Here is a 6,000-nt window from a genome sequence, read left to right as displayed (position 1 = left end):
AAGATGGAGGTCCTTTATATAGTTGCAGCTTAGATTGCTGGAGTTAAATTCCCATTTTGTTTCAAGTTCTCTTGCTATGTGCAAGCCCAACCCGGGCTGCTTTTCTCCTACTTAACAGCTAGCTCACCTTCACCCAGGTGCCTTACTCCTTGTAACAGCTAGGCAGGAATCCCAGAGCTTTGGTACTTGTTCCAAGTTCCCTTTACAAAATGAACTGTGAACTACTTCAGTTAGGAACTAGTGCAGTGGTCTAGGCCGGGTTAAAGTCGTGCTGCATCAACCGATGGAGTAACCAGGCCCCCTCTTCACCCTGGTGTTACCCTCTCCCATCGTAACGCGCCAGGCACCGGAGCCGCGGGCTCCCGTTCCGGCGAAGGCCAGCAGCGTGCACCGGGGCGCGCCCTGCCCCCTCCCCCGAGCAGGCCTCCCCCTCAGCCTGCGGCGCCATTTTGTGGGGTGGCGGCAGCCGCCCGGCGCTGGGGCGGGCAGGGCGGGCTCGCCGAGACGAGCTGTCACTTGCTTTTAAAAGCGCTACCCGGGTCGGGCCGAGCAGCCCCAGTTATGAACAAGCGCTTCGCTCTAGCACTACAGCTTGGCCGGCGGCGCCGCGGGCAGGGCATCCCGCCGGGTCAAAGGCAGTGCGGGGAACGGGCGGACACGCGCGCAAGGACCAGCCGGACACGTTCACGTTCACGGGGTGCACACAGCTTTATTTACCAGGCCGCTCCCCGCCGCCGCCGGTCGCCGCACGGGCCCTGCAAGACACGGAGGGAAGAGGGGAGGTTAGAGACGCGGTGCACAGCAGCCGCCCCGCGGGGTGGCCGGCAAGCCTGGGCGCTCAGTAGTAGGTTTGCTTCATGCATGTCAGCAGTCTAACACGTGTCAAGAGACATCAGCGCAGCCCGGCCTACCCCACCCGCCCGCCCCTCCGACCACCAGCTCTCACCTCCGCCCGCTGCGCTGACAAAAAGGCTGAGCTGCGGCCTCGCTCCCCTTTATAGAGCGACCGCCGCGCGGCACCCCGCCCCTCCTTGTCTCGCCCAATAGGATTCAAAGCCGGGGGCACGTGCCGAGCCGGGTGCGGTTGCGCGCGAGGGTGGGCGGAGCTGGGGGGGGGGGGGGCGGTGCTGCCGCCCACGGCTGCTGAGGAGGGGGAGCGCTGAGATGGCGCCGGGCCGGAGGAGGTAAGGCTCTGAGAGAGCCTGGTTAGCCCGCGCTCCCCCGGCGCTTGGGTAGCCTTATTCGCCTTTTCAGAAGCAGTAGTACTCTTCTCTGTAGTAGTTTGCTCTAGCACTTTGTTGCTGTTAGGAAATAGGGCTTCGTATTAAAAATGTAAAAGCTTAGGCCCTGCTCGGGCCTCAGCGCTGCCTGCCGCAGAGGGGGTTCCTCAGGTGTCTGAGGAGAGCTGCCAGGGTGGCGGGAGGGCGCACGGTAACGCTCCTCTTCCCGCCCCGGGTAGCCTCCTGCCGCCTCAGCTCCTGTTTCTGGCGTTTTTCCTCCCTCCTGTGAGGCCTTTGGGAGGCACGTGTGTTATTTAAATAACTGCAGTTTGGTAGTGGCGTATGCACTGTTTGCGCAGCTGAAAACCCCCTCCCTTAATGTAGCATGGCATGAAATTCACCTTAAAGCTAACAAAATCGTATGTGAAGAGGTAACGATACCTAAACCCTCGCCAGCCAATTTTCAGACTCGAGCGGTTCTGTCCCGGGGAAGATGGAGGCCGGTGGGAAGGGACATGCCGCCATCCTGAGGTACCTGCGGTGCCCGAGGCTGGCAGCGGGCCGGAGGCAGCCGGGCAAAAGCAATACCCTGTTGTATTCTCGGGAGGGCCTAGGTCTTCCACGACATCGCGTGTGCTTTTTACACCGGCACAGCTGCCCACGTTAGCTGTCGTCGTGTATGGTTACGAGGACTTTCTGTACGTGTGGTATTGGTCTAGGTGCATTCCTTGTGCGTGCTGTTGCAGTGGCACGCTCAAAGCAGAGCGGTAGATGGTCTGCTTATTCTGAAATGGTGTGAATGTTTAAAATCCGAGACCACCATAAAGAAGCCCATCTGTCGGTGCCAGAGAACTGAAATCTCAGTGTGGTTTGTAGCTCCAGCATGTTTTTATGGATTCAGACTTGCAGGTTAGATCATAATTATGTCTCCCTGCCCATATAATCAAAGGCACGCTTATTAAAAGAGGGAGCTGCCAGAGCTGATCTGTTATGTGCATATTGCATACTGAGTACGCGGTGTGCTCTGCAGCTCCATTAATGATATCAGTAGTAAAAAGCAAACAATATGTAGCAAGGACAAAGTGGCTTTGTTATATAAATATGCGTCTGAAAGCTAGGACTTTGCCAAGCAGTGTAAATTTGCTCTCTTCTTTTTAAAGCTTCTTCCATTTGAGTCAGGGTTTTTTGTGTTTATTTTTATCTGTTCAGAGGAGCTTGGACCTGGTTTTTGGTTCAAAGTGGCACGTTCTTTGTTTTTGCATTTATTTAAGGCAGTGCAAAGCACACCAGGGTCAACAGTGACTTTGTCAAGACAGGAGCTATGCCAAATAAATTTGGCCTGATCTGCTTTGAAAGCGCAAAATCAATAGGGAAATCATACCGGGCGGGGCGGTGCTGGAGGAGGGAGGCTATTCGTTAAGCCAGAGTTTACCCACGAGGTATTTTAAAAAAAACCAGCACCGGCCAGCCGTCTGTCCCTGCACCCCACCATTTACAATGTCACGGGCTCTTGGCCGAGCCCCCCCGGGCCGGCTGCCGTTTTGTCGGGGCTCCGCACAAACGGGGAGGCTCCGGCAGCAGAACGAAGCCCCGCGGCGTGGCGGGCCGCCGCCGTGCCCCCGGGCCCCGCACGACCCCCGCAGCCCCCGGCCCTCCTCGCTCCGCGGGGCAGCCCGAGGGCGCCCCCGGCGGGGAGGTGTCCCGGCGTGCCGCGGCGAACCGGCCGCTGAAGGCGGTGCGGGCCGCACCTCCCGCCCGCGGCGGCGGCGGCGGCCCGGGCAGTACCTGTGCGCGGCCGGGGCCGCCCGCGGCTGACGTCGGTGGCCCGGGCCGGGCCGCCCCGCCCCGCCCCGCCGCGCGGGGAGCGCCGGACACGCTGCGCCCGGCAGCCAGCGCCGCGCGGGGGGAGCCGGCCGGGCGCCCGCGGAGCCCCCGCGGGTGGCAGCCATGGAGCCGCGCCGCCGCCGCCTCCTCCTCAGCCTGGGCGCGCTGCTGGTGCTGCTCTCGCCGAGGCCCGGGGTAAGCGAGGCGGGGCGCGGCCCGGGCTGAGCCTGCCCGCTGGGCCGGGGAGGGGGGGGGCTGCCCCGCGGGGGGCCGGCGGGGAGGGCGGGGGGAGCGGCGGTGCCCCCGGCCCGGCCGCGGCGGGGGAGGGTGGGCACGGCTCGCCCGGGGTGCGGGGGCGCCCGAGCCGGTGAGAGCCAGGGGAGGCCTCGCCCCGTGCAGGCCGGGCCCCCCGCCCGCAGAGGGGGGAACCGGCGGCGGGCACGAACGCCCGGGTGGGCTCCTGCCGGGGCTTTGCCGAAAGTTTGCCGTAGGTGCCGGCAGCATCGGCGGTGCTTGCGAAGCCAACGCACTGCCCGTTTTACTGCCGTTAACGCCGCCTGCCCGTCTGTATGCGCAGGGGCGAGGGGCTGCGGTGTACCAGCCTGATGCAGCTCAACAGCTGTGTACCTGCTTCTGTGCCGTGTGTTGCACATAAGGTCGTGCCTGAACGCGTAGCATATGTAATAATACTTGAAATATAAAAATACAGTTAATTTCCCATAACATAATTGATGAAAAAAGGGCAAAGAAACTTTTGGAAGCTGAAACTGTGTAGGTGGATAGAGGGACGAGTGAGACATGCTGGAAGATCTTTGCTCTGTCCCTTCATAACCTCATAAGTGGGGGGGCCTTGTTTTCTTTCTGAAAAAAACCCATTGTATATATGTTGATATTTAAATACAAGTGACTAGCTACATGCCCTGTATACCGTCTTAGGGCATTTTGATCATTCTGTTTCCAGAGCAAAGGTAGCAACATGCACTAAACGTACCTACGGCTGGTTAGTATCCAAAAAAGAGTACAATTCTAAATTCAAAGGTGAAAGACAAAGTGCACAAGCCACTGCCCTACAAAACCTCTCAAGAAATAACTAGGTTGGTTACAAGGTATTGCGTGGAGCAATAAAAGCACAGGGAATAGTAAAACTGGTGCAAAGCAGATGGAATGCTGAGCATATTGTTTGTACGGAGGTAATAATTTTAAACTGTACTTTAAAATGGGTGCTGTCGACTGTGTCTGTACTGAGACGGAAAACTAAGTCTTCAAAAATTCAATTCTGAAAGGTGCTCTTCTTTGTAAATTCTCAGGATCAGGAGACAATGAAAAGGCCAGCTGGCATTTACTGCTTCCATTATACTGAAGTGTAGCAGAGGAAAGTTTTAGGTTATGTTCTTTGATGGATTGTTCATTGTTACCTGGAAGTGCTGGAGTAATATATGGGGTTATAGTTCAGGTTAAGCAAAGCTGAAGGCTTTGTTTTTTGCCTGGGATACAATAGCTCCACTCCCGTTCTCCAGTACATTTAGTAGTGAAGCTGTGTAACATACCTAGTGTTGTTACTTCATTAGGAAACTGGAAAAAATTAAATGCAGGCTGTCAATGAAAATTACTTTAAAATTTTTATTGTGGAGTGCTAATGTCTTTGTCTTAATCTGGACTATAAGTTTGGAGTGAGATCTCAATTTAACTGGGCTTACTTAGAACGATTCATGTCAGTTGAGTAATAAATTCTCATGAAAAAGACTGGCATACAATTCTTGGTATTGAGGTAACATGAAAAATATGAGATTGCCTAAAGATTTTGCAGATTGTGTTTTCTATAGATTTCTTTTAGGAGTACTGCTGATGATCTGCTGCTCTGTCTGATAAATGTACTCTTTGTTACTTTATATCCCAACTTTGATATTGTTTTCCTACGTTTATATTATATGTTCATACAAGGGCTTCCTTTCCTCTCTTTTCTTTGTAAGATGAAGTGCTGTCTATTTTTATTTAGGTGACACAGTATATAGCTCTTGGAGTTGCCCTAGCGATGTATGGGAACATATTATAAAAGGGTGACATCTCAGATACAGCAATGAGAAAAGCAGTAGAGCTGTCAGTAAATAAGCAATCACTGTAAATATTATGCTTTAATTATGCATAATATTATACATAAATATTATGTAAATATTATAGATCCCTCTAGTTTTTGTGAGCCATGGGTATTCCAAACTGTGCCTGTTTCTCTTTTAACGTGGAGTCAGTGCAACTCAAAAAAGAACCTCTCTGGGATTAGAACATCGGTCTGTTTGCTCCCGCAGCCTGTGGGACTGGTTTCAGTGCTCTGTTACAGGGTGTGCGCAGGCAGCACATGCGGGCTGCTCACGACATGGGAAAACCCCAGCCTTAGCCAGGTGTCTTTTCTTCTAATGCCTTCTTTATCTCGGCATGAGGTGTTTGGCTAGTTAACTGATAGGCGTGAAAACATATCTGAGGCAGCGGAAGGTTTTAAAGAGGACATCTTAGGTCACTATGTTAATTAACATTCATGGGTTTTATTTGAGTTGCAGATCTCCTTGGTCGCTCAAAAAAAATAGTGTATTAGGGTTTAGGGGTTTTTTGGGGGGGAATGCAAACTCGGCTTGCACACCTAAAATTATCATGGACAGCTCTGTCCTGGAGTGTAACTTGATGCATGTAGAACTCTGCCCTTCTGCTCATTTTGGTTGCTGGTGTTCTTGTGAATATTGTAGTAAGTTTTGGTTTTACAGAGAGACCCAAGTCTGAAAACTCAGCTGGGAGTTTATGGTGTAGAGCAGCACTCAAAGGTCAATCAAGTCAGAGGATAGTTGGAGTGGACCTCCTGTAGTTTTTCCTATTGTAGTATGAATGGGCATATGAATGAAAAGTCACTGGAACTGGGTTATAGTGTTGATGAGAAATAGCTAACAAAGACATGTCGGAGTTTAGTTTA

The 6,000-nt window shown here is 53.5% G+C and overlaps 2 non-coding genes across 2 annotated transcripts; both read right to left on the bottom strand.

Moving 5' to 3' along the window:
• Nucleotides 1–507: 507 nt before the first annotated feature.
• LOC132319010 (small nucleolar RNA SNORA76) lies at nt 508–642 on the bottom strand. Its single transcript, XR_009484426.1, has one exon. It is a non-coding gene; the product is annotated as a small nucleolar RNA SNORA76 (small nucleolar RNA).
• Nucleotides 643–836: 194 nt separating this feature from the next.
• Nucleotides 837–899, bottom strand: LOC132319013 (small nucleolar RNA SNORD104). The gene has a single exon (XR_009484429.1). It is a non-coding gene; the product is annotated as a small nucleolar RNA SNORD104 (small nucleolar RNA).
• Between the last annotated feature and the right edge of the window lie 5,101 nt (nt 900–6,000).

This window comes from Gavia stellata, chromosome 22 (assembly GCF_030936135.1).
Source record: "Gavia stellata isolate bGavSte3 chromosome 22, bGavSte3.hap2, whole genome shotgun sequence".
Lineage (NCBI taxonomy): Eukaryota > Metazoa > Chordata > Aves > Gaviiformes > Gaviidae > Gavia > Gavia stellata.
Note: the sequence above shows the minus strand (reverse complement) of the source record. Positions and strands in the feature narration are given on the sequence as shown.